The sequence below is a fragment of the Pongo abelii genome, chromosome 17 (assembly GCF_028885655.2).
Source record: "Pongo abelii isolate AG06213 chromosome 17, NHGRI_mPonAbe1-v2.0_pri, whole genome shotgun sequence".
NCBI lineage: Eukaryota > Metazoa > Chordata > Mammalia > Primates > Hominidae > Pongo > Pongo abelii.
In genome coordinates, this window is record NC_072002.2 from 59,872,048 (window position 1) to 59,890,363 (window position 18,316).

The 18,316-nt window shown below is 41.7% G+C and overlaps 1 protein-coding gene and 1 long non-coding RNA gene across 2 annotated transcripts in view; one reads left to right on the top strand and one right to left on the bottom strand.

Moving 5' to 3' along the window:
* Positions 1–18,316, top strand: part of SLC14A2 (solute carrier family 14 member 2) — a 472,590-nt gene that overhangs the window by 212,665 nt on the left and 241,609 nt on the right. The gene's annotated exons all lie outside the window — the stretch shown is intronic.
* LOC103892981 (uncharacterized) overlaps positions 10,628–18,316 on the bottom strand; it is a 69,884-nt gene continuing 62,195 nt past the window's right edge. Inside the window, exon 8 of the long non-coding RNA XR_657122.4 lies at positions 10,628–10,790. This is a non-coding gene — a long non-coding RNA (uncharacterized LOC103892981). The remainder of the gene's footprint in view (positions 10,791–18,316) is intronic.

Below are 18,316 nucleotides of genomic sequence, written 5' to 3' on the forward strand. Positions count from 1 at the left end.
GGGAACTGAGTTCTGTGCCACCCCATTCACTGATCCATGTGTGACCAGGAAAGTCCCTTAAGTCACAGTGTTTCTATAGGTTGGAAATAATGACTCAGATAACCCCAACCCAGGAGTTTCTCCCAGGGCTCTTGCGAGAATTAAATGGGATTAGAAATGTGACTATATTTGGGGAGAAACGGATGTGAGGGAACAGTGGTGGCTTTCAGAGCATCCTTGTGTGAGTTACCAAGAGGACAGGGCAAGCGGGATATCCTGGCATCAGGTTCTAGCTTTGGCTGCCAATGGTGTGATCTTAGGAAAGCCATAAGATCTCTCAGGGCTTCACTCTCCTCATCTGTCAGATGGGGATTAAAATAACTGCCCTGCCTTTCCCACAAAGGTGTTGTGAAGATCTGAAACAATAGGCATTAAAGAGCATTGACAAATACACAACACCATCCAAGTAAGAAAGAGTTCACTGTTTTTAGCAAGTCTGCTTGGACTGAAGGCCACTCATTACATGTAAGAAACTCACAAACTCACCCTCCTAAGAGGGAGTCCCAGAGGGAGAGATTATATGTAAATCACCCAGCTACTGCACCAGCATTTCTTCTGGAAGTTATGTCATTCAACCCAAGGAGCCCTAGCCTGGGAATTAAGGATGGAAGCTAGACATTTACAGGGAAAATTCACAACGTAGCCAGTCTCTTGGGATAGCATATATTTCAGCAATATTATATCTGACTCGAATAAAACAATACCTTTCAAGGGCATGGTGTCACTTCTTCGAATTGTTGGATAGAAATGATCCATGTTTAAGAAGATGTAAAATGGCAATTACAGACCATAACTTTAAAAACCTGTTTTGCGGGATTGTAAGAAAAAAGCACTGTGCACAATATTGGAAGTGTGGATGAGAGAGGGTGCTAACATGAACATAAAGCAGACAGCAGGCACCACAGAAGCTCAGGAAGGGAAATCCTTGAGGACTGAAGAGGAGCCACCCCTATAGGCTGGAGGTCATGGGCACCCCCAGGGCACATACCCCACAAGTTGGTCCTAAAACATAGACTGTACTGGGAAAAGTAGAAAGGAGGGAAATATGTCAAAGTGATATGTCATCTGGGTAGAGAGGTGAGCAGAAGGAAATAGCTAGTTTAATGACAGAATGGACCAACCTTTGAGACTGCATTACAAAAGAGCCTGTCCCACTTACTACCCAAGACAAAAGAAGAAACATTAAAGAAAACTTTCATTTGAGTTCTGTTTAATAAGTACAGAAAACATACAAATTCAGCTTCTCTGATTGTTTTTGATAAGTCCCCACTATTGGTTCTAGATTTCTGGGAAGAGATGGGCATCTGTTGTTCTCATCAGAAGAATCCATGCACTTTTCCTAAATGCATGAAACCTCATCACCAGTGCTTGGTTGAGAAGATGGAATACTAGATGGTTCATTACTGAACAAGGACAGGAGGAGAGTAAAGGGGCCAATGGCAGAATTTACTTTTTCAAATATTTGGAGGAACATACTCCCTGACTAAGTATGAAGTTATAGTGGAGGATGAAGAGAAGACATTGACGCCAGATTTCCATATTTATTGGCATAAAGAAATGATTACAATATATTATTAAATTTTAAGTTACCTTATAAAACAATATATACTATGTTTTCATTCTTTGCAGAAAAAAAGTCTACTTATTACATGAATAAATGCTGTTATGTTTTTTAAGTCTAAATCCATCAAGCCAGGAGACTGTGGAGAGTCTGTGGAAGACTTGCCTGTGACTGAAGTTGGCCATGGCTAAGCAGAGGAAGTTGGTCTTCGTGCAAAATGATTTGAGAGGCATGGACCTCTCTGAGCAGAAGCAAACTGGCAGGGCACAGGGTGGACCATCTATCCCACTCAGTCTTTAGGGATTCTACAGTGAGCACAGGGAAAGCCTTGAGGAAGAAATCTAGCCCATCACTTGATTCCCTGTTGTCAAGTATCTGTGATATGGACAGCAAGTGGCTCCTAGGACCCCCATTTAGAGTCAGAGGCCTCTCCAGCCTGACCAGTCTTACAATAGCATAAATCATACTTTTATGTACATTTCAGCCTCAATGATGGAGTCTAGTCTTTGACAAGAGTCCAGAGGGAAAGGAAAACAGAAGTGTGTGCGTTTGATCCTCGAAGCCAAGTTACCTCCTGGGGCACCTGGAAGTCTCCTTCTGTGACTCCCCTGGGGTGGCTGAGTTCAGATCTTAGCAGTGGGAAGACCTGCTGTTGTAGTCTGATCCAGTAAAGGTCTGTGGTTGAGGAACAGAAAGAACCTGGTTCCCTTTGCTCCTGAAGTTGTTTTAGTACCTCCCTAAGGAATCAGAGGCATTCATTGGCCCAATGATGTTTAAGGCTTTAAGGAAACTCAATAATATGCCCTAACTGACTGTGCTGTCTCTTGATCTTCATTCATAGATTTCACACTCAGCCTCCATTCTCAGAAAACTCAGATGTTAAGCATCTCAGGTCTGGGGTGGGTCTTTCTTTGCAACTTCCTTTTTCTTCAAATGTTTAATCAATTCATGAGAGTATAGTTGTAACTTTGGGAAAGGTCTTAGAAGTCCATTCCTCAAGCATGGTCATTTTGGCAGATGGGAAAATAATCTTTGAGAGTTAGGTAGCTTTCCCCAAATCACATAGTTGGTTAGTAGCAATGCTGGAACAAAAAACAAGTTTCCAAATCACTAACCCAGTGTTCTCTCTTACTACAGCTTCCTTTTAGCAGTTATATTTGTTGGACATTTGCTAAGAATGGTTAGAGAAAAGTATAAGACATATCCCATACCCTCATGGCTATAAATCAAGTTGAATACACAAAATATACACAAGGGAAATGAGAGGGATCTTGTAATAACTCATGTAGCACTAACCAAAGATTTCAGAAAAGGGAGAGATCTGTGTGGATTGGGATAATTGGACTGGCTCTTTCTGTGGAAGGGAATTTATTTATTTTTTCATTTTATTTTATTTTATTTTATTTTATTTTATTTTATTTTATTTTTTGAGACAGAGTCTCGCTCTATTGCCCAGGCTGGAGTGCAGTGGTGCGATCTCAGCTCAGTGCAAGCTCCGCCTCCTGGGTTCATGCCATTCTCCTGCCTCAACCTCCTGAGTAGCTGGGACTACAGGCACCCACCACCATGCCTGGCTAATTTTTTTTTTTTTTTTGTATTTTTAGTAGAGACAGAAACCAGGTAGAGAAAGAGCTTGCAGAGATGGTGGCCTTCACATGGTGGGAAGAAGGGAGTCTGCTCACTTCCCACAAAGACTAGCAGATCTATGGATCCATGGAGCTGATGAGTGGAATGGACACCCAGGGAGACCTTTTAGCCTTTGCCCAACGTGAGTTCTAGTTTAGTGAGACTCCCCTGGTTGGGTGCTGATGACTTTTTAGAGGAGGAGGAAATGTGCAAAGATGAAGTTCAGGATCCAGGCATGAGATAAGTAGTATTGGATCTTATATAATCTACTTTAGATCATTTACCTTTTATTTGGAAACAATCATAGAATGTCTCATTTGGAGTGGTAATTACACAAGGTTTAATGCTGATTAGGTAGACGGAATAGCTCTCTATATGGTATTCTTTCTGCTACAGTCTAAGTGACCATTAGACTCTCTTCTCAAGGGATTTCTGCAGTGAGTTTTGAAAGAATTAAGATGTTATATTTTAAAACTATATTACATGTCTAGCAAGTGGAAGAGTGTGTTGTGCGTGGTCTGTGTGTCTGTGTGTGTGTATATTGTCTGATTAATGAATGAATCCTGGCCCCTCACTACCTAGTTAATTTACTAAACCTCTCTATGCCTCAGTTTCTTTCCCATGAAATAAACATAGTGACACTTACCTGGCAGGATTATCAAAAGAAGTAAACATTATTTTTTAAAAAAACTACTTTGTGCAGTGCCTAGCACATGGTATGTACCCAAATAATGTTAGTTCTCTTTCCTCTTTTCTATCTACAGTCACCTAGCAAGGAATAGCACTTTAGGGGACACTGGGCAGGGGGACACAGAAAGCTGGAGGTTAGGGCACCACCTCAGCCTGAAGGGACAGCTCAGTTAGAAACTGGAGGTCATGGGCACAATAATGTGTGTGCAATGTGCCTCAGGCACAGGAAACAAGCAGTGGCCACAGGTCAGTGAATATGGTCAGAGCTTTGGTCCACATGACCATTTCACTCCTCTTTGCAGAGAACTGGGCTTTGCAAGGGGCCCATGGTAGCTAATGGGAGGTGACAATCCATCCACTAAAATGAAGGAAGTGGGAAGTGTGATGTTGAGGAGAGGAAGAAACAAACTTCCCTGATTAGAACCCTTGGCCTTTGGAGGGTTCTTCTGCTTCCAACAGTCTCTCTTGTTAGGTGATTTGACAATGGAAGGCAGTACAATGGTAGAACTGAGTACACACAACCCCTGGTTTATGTAGTCAAAGAGGGAGATGAAAACTGAGCGCAGCGCTTCACTGTTGAATATCATTCCCCCAGCAAGACAATGCCTCATTTGAATATTTGTTCTTAGTCACTATTTGTTTTTATTCTGAGCAGCCATTAACCTCCTACTATTTCTCCATCTTTCATAATAAAAATAGCAGTGTTGGAAAGGATAACAACACTCCCAGCACGGAACCCTCCCTGTACAGTGTTCTGCATGGCAATGAAGGAGTGAAAATGACAGACACTCCTGTGCAGAATGATAAGGCCACAGCGGCAGGCGGGACCCAGGTGACTGAATAAAGCTTCTGGTATAGGTTTTGGGAAATTGCCATTATGAAACCATCCTCCAGAGAACGTAGCTAGAAAAATAATAGGTGATTAATTAACAATTGGCCAGGAATACTTCAGTCCCTAATAAGCTCCTTGCCCATGATACACAAATTGCTGCAACCCAGGGAGTCCCCTGGGGATGTGCATCCTAACACAAGAGGCCAGGAGTTCTGACCACAGTGCTAGAAAATACCCAGAGTGATCTAGGGGAGACAGAGCCCAAGAGAAGTCACCAACTGCAATTTCTCTGCAGCAGTCTCACGCTCAGCCACTAATTTTCCACCCTGACTTTGGCCTTGTGAGTAGACTTTGATATGTTCATGATTCCTGCACAGACCTGGACCACATCAACCCAGCATTTGAGTCTTCCCAGTACTGGGTCTTGTGGATGCCAGGATAGTCTAGTAGACATGTGATCCTAAGATAGGATTTGATGGCCACATAGACATAGCCTCAGTCACCAAGGACTTACTGCACTGACCCTGAGTCATTAAATCTAACCTTACAAGCAAGAGTTTGTCTGGGACTTTTGATTTCCATGTATTAGCAAATCCTTTTGTACATTTTTTGTGCAATAAATAAATAGGTAAATGAGAACCCAAATGCCTATTTTGCCACCACAGATTTGCTAACTGTTTTCTACTCTTTCTGTCCTCCTCTAAATTCTCCTCATCCTTCCCTCACTCTCTGTAGATGAACTCCATCAACTTTTCTCTTTCACTTCCTCAAAACAATTATTTACCTCCTCTGAACTATAACCTTCTCAATATGGATTAGATAGACATGGGTTTGAGTCCTGACCCCAACATTTACTATCAAGGGACTGCAGGCAGGATCCTTTTCCTAACTAAGCCTCAGTTTTCCCATGCATACAGTAGAGAATATAGTACCCCCTCAAAATGCTGTTGTGAAGGTTAAATGCAACAAATATTATTTTATAATTAATAATATTGTATTCCCAACATTGTTAACCAAATAACATGAACTTTTCTTTGAATGCAATCTCAGCTCGCCTATGTCCACTCTTCCCTCATCTTCCTAGGCCTTCTTCTATGATGGATATAAAAAGCCTTAGTCATATGTGAGAGGCATCTCAAAGGCATTCAATTTTCTCCAATGCTCCAGATGGACATGCTTTCTTTATTTCTGAAACACCAGGGGACTCCACACTATTCTTGTGGCACTTACCTTATTCTATCACACTTCTCCACCTTGTACCTGCTACTGGGTTAAAAGGATCTAGAAAACTGGAAATAGGCAACACAATATCCAGCCATGATATGACATCAATAAGTGTGTTTTGATCTGCATTATCTTAAAGCTTGCTGATTATTTGGGGCTACAATGACATTTAATTTAATCGGATTCAAACTAAGAGGATGTGAATGTTGCTTAAGATCAGGGCATTTAAGCACTCATTATTGATGAGGCCAAGGCTAGGGAATGGGTATGGAGATCCTGAGTGGACGCTGAGGATGACAATAGTTTTAAAAAGAAAAGAAAGTGTGGCTTTTCCTCTCCTGGAAGGGGGAAGATGGATGGTGGCCACATAGACACAGGAAGGGCCGGTGTTAGTCTAGTCAACTTCTCACTGCCTTCAGTTCATACCATGCTTGTAATACTTACTCAGGGCTCCTGTGTCTTCCCTCAATGGCAGATAGTCCTTTACACCTAATACAACTTCATCCCCATCTCTGAGGGTTCTTCTGGGTTTAGGAGACCATTCCCTTGACTTCTTATTTCTCCCATTTCTGAATCACAGGGAACCCTATGGTCTGAACATCCCCCTACCCTTAACTGTAGATTGTCCCATATTGTTCTCTCTCTAAAGCAAGAGCCCTCAAAGGCAGACACTATATTTTCCCTTCCTTTACTTGATTCATGGCCAGCCACAAAGCCGGTCCTTAAGAAATACTTGTTCCAAGACTGATGGGTTGAGAGTCCCACTTACAAATGGAGGTTATCCTCAATGATATAAGACACTGTCAGTCTGATTACTCTGAGATGTCAACAATAAAAACTGTTAACAAGTAAAGGGAAAAGCTTTAAGACCTATTTTATATTTTGTGCACTAAAAACGCTGGCAGTTTAACTCAATTTCATCAGGAAATTTTGCAGAGCTTTGTTGTTGTTATTGTTTGCATGATTTTAAATAAGCTCCATCCATTAAACTGTTATGCACATGTGGATAGCACCAGTGGATTTCCTGCACAGAACCAAGAGCAGGAAAAACCTAAGAGCCACAGCAGTCCTTGGAATCCCTGAATTGTTAGCAGGTTTACTAACTGGCAGCCTGAAGGCAATCTATTTTATTAAGAGATTGAAAAATAGTTTAAAAAACCAGCACGTGAAGATTTCAATCAGAAATAGATGGGCACTTTTTAAACTGCAATTGGTTTCTAAAGAATGGGCAAGATAAGAATTGATAGCAGTGAATAGCTATCAAAACGTGGGGTGAAAAAATGAAGCAAATTGCCACCTACTTGAAGTGAATAGCTCTTGTAATGTAATGGGTTTTAAACTTTAAAATTGTTTTGTACTCTGACATACATAACCATGGAAGTCTGGATTGAGAGTGTTTATTGGTTTTTTCCAATGGAAGATTGCCTGTTTGGTATTTGAATAATAATCTCCATATAAAAATATGGTAATGTAATTATGCTAACTAGTATTTTCTATAATTCAAGACTCTGTTTATAATAATATATCATATTTTACAGTCAGGTAGGAATCCATTTGTCCCCTCCACCTGGGCCTGGAGATAGGAAAAGAAACTTTAATATACAGTTCTCTGCAATCAGGTCCTCTCTGGAGTTAGTTTCCCAGAAGATGATACAATAAATCTTACCAGAAATACCTTCATTTACCACATGCTGCCAAGCGGAGATGAAGCTGATTCTTCAAAATTTCGCAGATAAAGTTGCTTTGACCAAACTCACAGATGGAAACATGCTAGCAGGAAGATATTAGCCCAACTCAAAGGCAAAGGAAATGAGAGAGGAGTTTAAATTACTTTGGGGAAAAGGAATAGAATAGGTCAATTATATTTATTATTACACAATGTGTTATTGAGAAATCTGTGCATGAAAAATGAGTATTTCATCAGCTAGTATTATAATATCACACACACCAAAATGTTAAGTTGCAGGAAGGCTCTATACTAGATTGAGTTCTCTTTTAAATTGGCATGGTACTAAGACAATTTTGGCAAAACTGTTGTTCTTATTTTTATACTAAGAATAATAGCACTGATGGAGTCCCTTTAACCTTCCAGCTGAAGAGTTTGCCTTTGGCTGGGACATAAACTCCAAAAATACTGATTAATAGAGAAAGAGCAATCAATTGGATAGTGCCTAGTGGCTTGTCCCAGGGCTCTATATCAATCTGTTCTGGTCAAGAGCCTTAATAACTAGGGTGAAGATACAAAAAGCAGAGTATACAAAACCACAGTTTAAGTAAAGTGGTAAATATATAGGAAGGTATGTTGCAATGCAAACTGGTTTCCATGGCTAGCAAAAGTGGGCCTGATTTAACCTATTAAAATGTACATGGATAAATATAAATTCCTATATTTAGGTTTCTCAGAAACTCACAATCAAAGAGCACAGTACAGGGAAGATGTGACTAAACAGCAGCATATGACATGCCAGAGGAGCTTTAAAAGCTTTGGAGCTCTAGTACTATTAATAGAGCCCCAAAGACCATGAACAGACAGAGGGAGGTGATACTGAACATAACACACTTCCAGTTTTGTGTTACATTTGGGGGTACCACCTTTTAATAAAGAAGTTGATAAATTGGAGTAAAATGTCCAGAATGGTGAATGAGCAGTGACTGAAAAAAATTACGTTGTTTATGTTAAAAAGAACAGTCTGTTTTCAAATATGTTAGGGGCAATCAGGTCAACGTGCAAATGGACTTATTCTGGGTGATTCCAGAAAGCACATGCAGCTCCAATAACAGCATGGATCTATAGACCACCTTCTCTGTCCTTTGATGACCCTCAAGTTTGTATCTCTTAACAAGGGCAACAGTGATGGTAATTTATCCACAGAGGGAAGAGCTGGAAAGGAGGGAATTTAGAGAAAACCCAAGAACACTGCAGGTCAATCTTTACAGGAACAGAGACCAAACCCTTTCAAACAGTCTTCATTCCCTTTCCCTCTATCACTTCTTTCTTCTCTCCTATCTCCTCTCCCTACAATTTTTTTCTTCTCATAAAAGAGTCTTGAAAACAGTGAACTGACCAGGAAAAGTGTGTTGATTCAAACCACTTACAGCATCCTGGTTACCTTTCTATTTTTGTTCCATCACAGTGACAGGCGATTTGAGGTGATGATAAATCCACGCATTTAAAGCCTTGATTGCCTGAATAAATAGATTGGATAGCTTCAGTAATTGGATAATTAAAGCAGAAGCTGAGAAAGGATGGCTGGAGATTTCTTTTTTTTTTTTTTTTTTAAGCCAAAACCAAAGCTGTGGGAGTAGAACAGGTTAAAACCAAAAAACAATGCATATTCACATCAAAAGGTGGGTGCAAGGGAAAGGGGATAGAATTCCATTGAACTGAGATGTAAATGTCAAAGGAAGACACATTTGAACGTTGTCTCCCGAAGCATGTTGGTCCTCCGCTCAGGATTCTAGGTTGGGCCACACAGGAGACCAGAGACTGGAGCCCCTCTTCTGAATAAGCGCTCTTCCCACTGCCTGGCCGACCCCACTTCCCACGCACACAGGCACGTACAGATGTACGCACTAATGGACGCACGCATAAGTGCGCATCCCTCTGCTTCGCCCTTTGTTTTCATCTTTCCATTTCTCTCCGATTTTTATTGCCCTTTCAACATAGTGCTTGAAGCCTGTGGTTGGACTCCCAAATCTGTAAAAAGCTACCGGAGAGAGAATTCACTAAGGCACTCCTCCTGTCTGTAAACCCAAGGGAGCAGGAAAGAAAGCAGGGCCAAGGTGCAGGCACATCCTTGTTTCCAGATGGTGGAAACCAGCCTCGTAGAGATGGTCATGCACCCAGGACGCCGCTGCCAGACAACGAAGTTAAGCTGTTTTCGCTGCTTGTGGAGAGTCAGATGAGCCTCTCTCCTGGAGCCAGGCGTGCCCAACCAGCACCAGATCGCTGCACGGAGCCCCACCTCCTTCAAGCTTCGCATTTGGGAGCGGCCCATCTGCTCCAGCTGCTAGCCAGCCTCATGTCATGCGGTCTATCATCCCCATGCACACCAGCCGGCACTGGGGGTGGTTAAGTGGTGGCCATGCAAGAACTTGGTCACCGCCCTCCAGCCGCACCAGCAGTTGCTGTGTTGTGTGCTCACTATGCACTGCCTAAGCTCCAACCGCAGCAGGCAGTTGTGTTGAGTGCTCACTAAGTCGGACGCTGTGCTAAGCACATCCTCGATGTCTTGGCCCTCAAAAATCACTTGTTGTTTCCCATTTTGTTGATAAGAAAATTGAAACCTGAAGAGGATAATTAACTTCTTGGCAGATAATAACTCCAAGTATGAGGATTCATATTCATACTGAGCAAAATACATGCTCTTAATGTATGCGATACCCTGCTGTCTTCCAAAGGCCTAGAAATCTTGGGTTATAAATATACTTACCCCCTTGACTTCCTATTGCCCTTCTATCTACAGTCATACATCCAACAAAACATTTATTAGGCCCTTACTATATATGAGGGTCTGTGCTTGGACTGAAACTGTAGAAGGGAACATCAGAATGGTGCTCTCAAGGACATGGAGAGGCAAAAATAAAGACTTTCAGTAAGTATAAAATGTAGTAAGTTCTTTACTATGGTAGGTACTCAGTGAATATTTGTTGGATTTGATTGATTAAATTATTTTAATTAAACCTCCACAAATCATTCCCCTGAGAGCAGGCAGCCATTCAGCATCTCTCTGCATGACTGGTTGAGGCAGGATGAGGGGGTAGGGTAGGATGGGAGTAAGGAAGTCCCTTCTATTCCTATTGCAACCACAAGCTTGCCTGAAAAACACAAAGAAATATTTTTTACTCCACAGCTAGCAGAATTTACCTCCTGTTATCTGTATCTACACATACAAACTAGTTCGAGAGGGTTCAGGGGCAAGCTAAAGAAAGGCTCCGTGTGTGTTTGGGTGTTCATACATGTGTGTGTGCAAGAGAAAGAGCAAAAGCGAGAACAAAAGAGAGAGAGAAGGAGAGAGATCTTTGTTTAAGACTGTGTTTAAGATGATTTATAATAGCCAAAGCAACTGTTTAAAACAAACCTATCCTGCTAGAGGCTAAACAATACCATTTCTATTCAAACAAACTGTGAATGAATTGTGTCCCTCAGAAAGGAAACCAGGAATAAAAATATTCTAATGATCTAGCAAGAAAGTTGAAATTAAAGCCTTATGTATATCTATGATAGGAAAATGGACAGGAATACTGGCTGTCTTCCTGTCATTTAAGAATTCCTATCCATATAAGAATTCATCAAGGAGCTGTGGGGGACATACATGTAGTTCATTATTCCCCATATCAGGCATTAGGCACTTTCTGAACAATATCTCCTTTAATTTTCCCAGTGATTCTCTGTAACTCCAATGTTACCTAGGGCCTATAAGCTGTCAAGAGTAAGAGAAGACAGTGGCAGCCCTAGTATTAAAACCCAGACAGGCTAGGCATGATAGCTTATGCCTGTAATCCCAGAACTTTGGGAGTTCCAAGAAGGGAGGATCACTTGAGGCCCGGAGTTGGAGACCAGCCTAGGCAATATGGGCAGGTGCCATCTCTACAAAAATAAAAATTAAAAAATTAGCTGGGCATGGTGCACACCTAGCCACTTGGGAAGCTGAGGAGGGAGGATTGCTCGAGCCCAGAAGTTTGAGGTTACAGTGAACGATGGAGGCACCACTGTACTCCAGCCTGGGCAACAGAACAAGACTCTATCTCTTAAAAAAAATGCCAGGCAAAGTTGCCTGGTTTGCTTGTCAGATTTCACCATGTTGTTAACTTAGATACTAACCTGGTTAGTAAAGGATTAGCTAAGGGATTTGGGTCTCAGAAAAGTGTTCCGTAAAAAAACTCTACTGATTCTCATGCTATGTATATATTCTGGAATTTTTTTTGTTTTCTTTTTGAAAAACTGTCAATGAACAGCTATTTATTGCACATCTACAATATGTTTGGCACCATGGTAGGTGTTGAGGATTCATGGATGAACACAACCAACCTGTTTCTTGCTCTTATGATGCTCACAGTCTAGTAAGGAAAAAATGCCAATGAAATAATTACATATAATTAGCGAAATAATTATACACCGGTCTCTGCTCTGCTGCACTAAGGAAAAACACGAAAAAGAGTTTTGCCCACATTTGGTGGAGAGTTTGGAAGGGAATGGCCCCACATCCACATCAGCACAGTGTTGGGGGTGAGGGAGACACAGGAATCCCAGTTTGCGAGACCCCAACAGAGAAGAGACCACTCCAGGGAAAGACTTGACACCAGTTGGCCTTTTACACCTGGAAAGTCTTCCCTCAGGCTCTACCCTGCACAGAGCAATCCTTGGAGACTCTATGCTTTTTTTCTCATAAGTAAGACCATTTCCTTACAGGAGAGTAATTCAGCATTGAAAAGCTAGTTGCAGTGCCCTGTGACTGGTTTAACTGAATGTTTCCCTTTTGCATGAATTGCTCTGGCATTATTTAAGCCCAGTCATAATATTGTGGTTCACCGGAAGCTAAAAACAGGCCTGTGTAGGTTGATCAAATCATGAACTAATGAAAACGGATGGCTGGCTCTTCCAAAGGAGTATGAATATGGGGACCCTCTGGGCAACTTAGCCCTAGAACCTTGCTATGCAAACACTGTTTCAGAGAAATCATTTTTCAAGTTTTTTTTTTTATTTTCTTCATGACATCTGAACTAAATCCAGCAGTGTCGCTCTGCGACTTTTGCCAACATATACAGAGAACCCCATGTGGCTGTCCTCTAACACTCCATTCACCACTACCCCCACCTCAGCTAGGTTTGTCAACAGACACTTACTCCAAGACCATAGAGATGAGAAGTTGGGTAGTCTGGGTTTCCTTTCACTCCTCACCAGCAGAGCTGTTCCAGCTTGTTGGAAATCGGAACGTTTCTCCGGGTGCCAGACCACATGTCCACATCAGCAATTTAGTGGAAGGTGAACCCAGTAAGCCTAGTCAGGGGGAGGCAAACCACCAGAGGACATGGGCTGAAGACCACAGCTTTAAAAATGTGTTCCTGACTTAGTAGATAGAATTCCAAGAATGAGACATTACTAACTGGAGTCCTGGCACTATCACTTACAAGGTACATGATGTTTGGAAAACTGATCTCTCTCAAAGCTTCCATTTTCTCATCTGTTATGAGGGGAGTAATAGAACTTACATAAAAAATAAAGCACTTGGAGAAACCCAGAACACAGAGACATTATGCAATAAAGGGAAACGGCTGTTGCTATTGTCACTTAAGTCATAGGTGAGAACCTACCAGGAATTGAGACATTTTGAGTCCTTAGGTCTCAGTCCAGCATTGCTCTAGGACTCAAATGCTGGGAGAATAAAGAAACAATAAAGAGCATCCTACCTGAGGATCATCCAGGCTGCCTTGTTGGTGCTGCATTATGTTTTGATCTGCCATTGACTGACTTCTGTATTTCTGGTCTCCTATTTTTGTCCAATCTCTGGGGCTGAACTGTGGATTTGAAACCATCTGACTGCTTCTGCCTGCTCCCGACTGTCCCTTCCCTTGGACAGCCATGCCCTCTCTTTTTCCACTTTGGCTGTCTTTGACTGCATTCTACTTAAGCCAATGTTCCAGCCTCACTGGTCAGAAAAATAACAAGGTGCCTTTTTAAAATGTAGTTTTACATAATTTTTCAGCTTGGGAAATGCTAAGAAATGGCTCTTTCAAGCAGAGATTCCAAGGATAAGTCTACATGTGCCCTCTTGTGGAGGGGCATGATATTCAAATGATTTGGAAATGGAATAAAACCCAAATGGCCTGCCATTTCTCTGCCCTCACACTCCCCTTTTCTCCACCCAGTCAAAACCCTGGAAGAAGAATGCCATAGCCATTACACAGGACCGCCATGGATCTTGGCTTCAGGAGAGAGGGTGGGAGAACACTCCTAAGGGTGAGACCACAAGTGCTTAGTGCTGGAAGGGCAGTAAGACAAGGAGGCCCAGGAGGAATCTGGTCTGTTTGGCTTCAGTGAGAGAGCTAAGTTCAACTTTTCTCTGTGTTTGTGTGCGTGCGTACGTGCACGCATGCACATACATGTGTGTTTGTGAAGTCTACATGGATGGATGCCAGAGGGGAAGGAGGTACTCTGGCCACAGAAACCAGGAATGAGGAAGCATTTTAGGTTTAAACTTGGCTTTCCTTCCCACCCCTGATGAATTTAGGAATTTGCTCTCTGAGAAACAATATGAAAGCATGCACTGCATTTGGGAGCCTCCAGTGCATTTTCAGGGCTAAAGAAATGAAATGAGAAGATTAAAGAGGAAAACTTTATTTTCTAATGTCATCCCTTGGCATTTGATTTGAGATTTTGTTAATTGCTGAACAAGGAGAAACATGAAAAAAAGTAGAGAACAGACCCCGGAGTGCTATTAGTGATGGGAGTGTGACCTGGGAGAACTGGCTGCTCTATTCCAGGCTGACAAGGAAGATGTATCATATCTGGCTTGTCATGGAGGAAAAACTAGCCTTTCCTAGTTTTTACCAGAACAATTTCCCACTACCTGAGAAGCAGCAGAGCATGCAGATCCAAGTTTGAATACTGGCTTTGCTCCTTACCTGCTATGTGGTCTTGGGCAGGTTATTTAACTGATCTGAGCCTCAGTTTCCTTGTTGATAAAATGAGGATAAGACTATTCAAAGGCTTTGTAGTAGTATGCTAGCACTGCCATAACAAAGTGCCACAAACTGGGTGGCTTAAACAACAGAAATTTATTGTCTCACAGTTCTGGTGTCCAGAAGTCAGAGATCAAGGTGTTAATAGAGTTCATTCCTTCTGAGACTGTGAGGAAGATTCTGTTCCATGCATCTTCTCTTGCTTCTGGTGGTTTGCTGGCAATCTTTGACTTTCATTGGCATGTCAAGGCATCACTCAGATCTCTGCCTTCATCTTCACACAGCATTCTCCCTTTGTGTATGTCTCTATATCCAAATTTCCTCTTTTCATTAAGACACAGGTTATGTTGGATTAGGAGCCCACCCTACTCCATTATAATCTTATCTTAACTCATTACATCTGTGATAAACTTATTTCCAAATAAGATTACACTCTAATATATTAAGGGTTAGGACTTCAACATATGAATTTTGGGAAGATACAATCAACTCATAAAAGGTTTGTCAGAAAAAAAGTGAGATGTATGTAAAGCTTAATTACAAATCAAGTGTTCCATAAAGGAAGCTACTATCACTATTGTTATTGTTTGCTAAGCCTTCATTTGCTAAAGATTTATCTTTAACTAAGTAAGGGAGCTAGAAAAAAATTCCCTCCCATATACATCAACCATATTGTCTAGGTTTCCCAGGATGTGTGTGTGCATGGGGATTGGCAGGTGCTAGGTTGTTAAAGCTTTTAGACTGTGTCTACACAATGTCAATATGTGGGCCAGCTGTGCACATATGTATGGTTCTATATGTGCATGTTTTGAAAACTCTTTGGGAAAGTCTCCTTGCTCCAAAGTCTAAACCCACTGAAACTTAACCATGATATTTATCCCTGTTTCAAATTAACAGTTTCCCTAGTATATTAGTTGGCAGTGTAGGTTCACTGAAGGGGAAGGGGAAGGTGAGAGTTTACTTTCTGAAGATTCACTGAAAATCACTGACAAGAGGCAAATTAATAGGAGAAGAGGCATATAAATGTGTGTGATCATAGTTTTCCATGACTTATGAGCTTTCAAAATGAAGACCCAAAGATGCAGGGAAAACTGTCTATTTTTATGCTTAGGTTCAGCAAAGTAAGGATAACTATGTAGAAATACGATTGGACAAAAAACGGCATCATCTAATGCTAATGGACTGATTGGGGATGCCCAGTAAGGCCTGTCTGTCTAGATTCTTATTGGCCTCTTTGAACACACAATCTTTCCACGGATATGTGGCAGAACTGTCTCTGGAATGGGGGTCTTATGACCTACAGTCAAAGAAGATAGGTCAGATAATTTCTTGATGGCCATCTTGATTTACACAGAAAGGCCGTGGGGGTAGGGGGAAGAGTTAGAGTAATATTTGTAGGTTTTATGGCTGGATTGGGGGAAATGGAGTTCTAGTTTCTATGATCCTCTGTAGGGCAGAGGGGTTCTAGTTTCTATGGCTAGCCTTGGGAAGAATGACAGGCAGAGAGAGGAGGGCAGAAGAAGGTCGGAGAAAGACTTTTGCTTCTGAGGCTACTTCTGAGGCATTTGTTTTAGGGTATGTTTTTCTGAGACCCTACATCAGTCACTCAGATCTCATTTTGAATAAGGGTGTAAGGCATTCCCTCTCTTCATTTGAAATAATAATAGGCAGCTGGGTGCAGAGGCTCTTTGAAAGGGAAGGAGAAAGAAGTCTATCCAGAGTAGTCTTTTCCATAACCCAGGCCTTATGGAGAGAAAACAGGTGCAATTAGCAGTACAAAATTCCTGGAAACACACATGGAGAGTGGGTCCCTGGAAAAAGTAAAGAGGACCAGGGAGAGGAAATGGAAGCACAGTAGAGTAACCATTACCAACGTTGCAAATTTGTTTCTATCATAAAGAAAGTTTGGATCCTCTGTGGAACTGTCAGCAATGTATCTGAAGACAGGCTTTTGTGCGTGTACTGAAGAACCAACTGGAAGCCCTGTTCTAAGGTTTTCTGAGGTGCTAACAGCAATCCTAGAGATAAGACAAGTTAAGAGCTCTGGCTAGGGAGTCTGGAAGCCGAGGCTCTGCTCTTGCTTTGTGGCAGTCTTGTAGGTTTTCTTATCTGTAAAGTGAGTGGATGGACTGCCTTCTCCCTGTGGACCCTGCCAGTTCTGACATACTTTGATATTCTGATCCTGGCTCAGACCCCACTCCAGCCCCAAAGTCAGTAAGAAAGAAATTCTGCTGAATTCTGTCATGAAGGATAATGCTATAGCCAGTATAGGTTTCTTCCTGGCTGGGTCTGAAACAGGCTTTCAGAAGGGGGAAAATAAAGAAGAAAAGATTATCTGTCTGTATTTAAAAAGGAGTGAGTTGCCGTTGGATGGAAGCCTGAACTGGGCTTGTGCATGCCTGTCTTTGAAGTGTGGAAAGGCACTATCATGTGAGTGAATATGGTGAATTAGGCTATTTGATTAAGCAGGATGAAACTGGTGAGCCAGCTTTCTCTATTTTATTTTGTCTAATGGCTGTAATCAGAAATCATGCCATCATCTCTTTAAAAGTGGGAGCCAGTAGCAAGCCACACAGGTAGGTGTGCATCGACAGCTCTTTTTAAAGCTACTTCTCTCCGGGAGCCTATGAGAGGTTGAGAAAGTGGAGAGGTCTTTACCAACACCGAAGTCATTAGATCATGTTGTCAATTCAGTTAATAGGCCATTGGTTCAATTTCCTTTTGTAAATTTGGATTTGATAGCCAGTATCTAATACAATGACTGGTACCAAGTAATGTGCTTCAAAAATATTTGTTACATGAATTAATGAGTGAATGGAACTATGAAGGAATGCAAAACAAATGGATGATGGGAATCTTGTAGGTAAGGGAGTAAATGTGCAGACGTTTAACTCTTTGTGGCAAATTGACATCTTTTTTTTTTTTTTTTTTTTTTTTTAAGACGGAGTCTTGCTCTGTTCCCCAGGCTGGAGTGCAGTGGCACAACATCGGCTCACTGCAACCTCTGCCTCCCAGGTTCAAGCAATTCTCTTGCCTCAGCCTCCCAAGTAGCTGGGACTACAGGCATGCACCACCATGCCTGGCTAATTTTTATATTTTTAGTAGATATGGGGTTTCACTATGTTGGCCAGGCAGGTCTCGAACTCCTGACCTCATGATCTGCCTGCCTCAGCCTCCCAAAGTGCTGGGATTACAGGCGTGAGCCACCGAGCCTGGCCTGACACCATTTTTGATAGGACATTAGAGACATTTGTGATGGAGGATCCAACTGTTTATTCTTTAGTGATAAAAACAAAGATGCCTACATTTGAGTCTGTGGTGGTCTTTTCTTCACTTGCTGTGTAAACTTGGGGAGATTGCCCAATCTCTCTGTGCTTCAGTTTTCTCATCTTTAAAACAAGAATAATAAGAATACCAACCTAGCTCATAGGAATGATTGAAAGATTGAATGATTAATATGTGCAAACATTAATTGAAGTTAGTGACCCAACAAGCTACAGATTAGGTTAGATGAGAACAGAGTTGGCCCTATGTGGATATCACAGATGGAGTAGGCGGTTGCCTTTATGGCATGATATCAAGAGGGAGATGAGGCCCTTCCCTCCCAAATATTATCCCACTAACCTGTAGTGTGCCTAAAATTCCTACTCTTAGAATTCTCT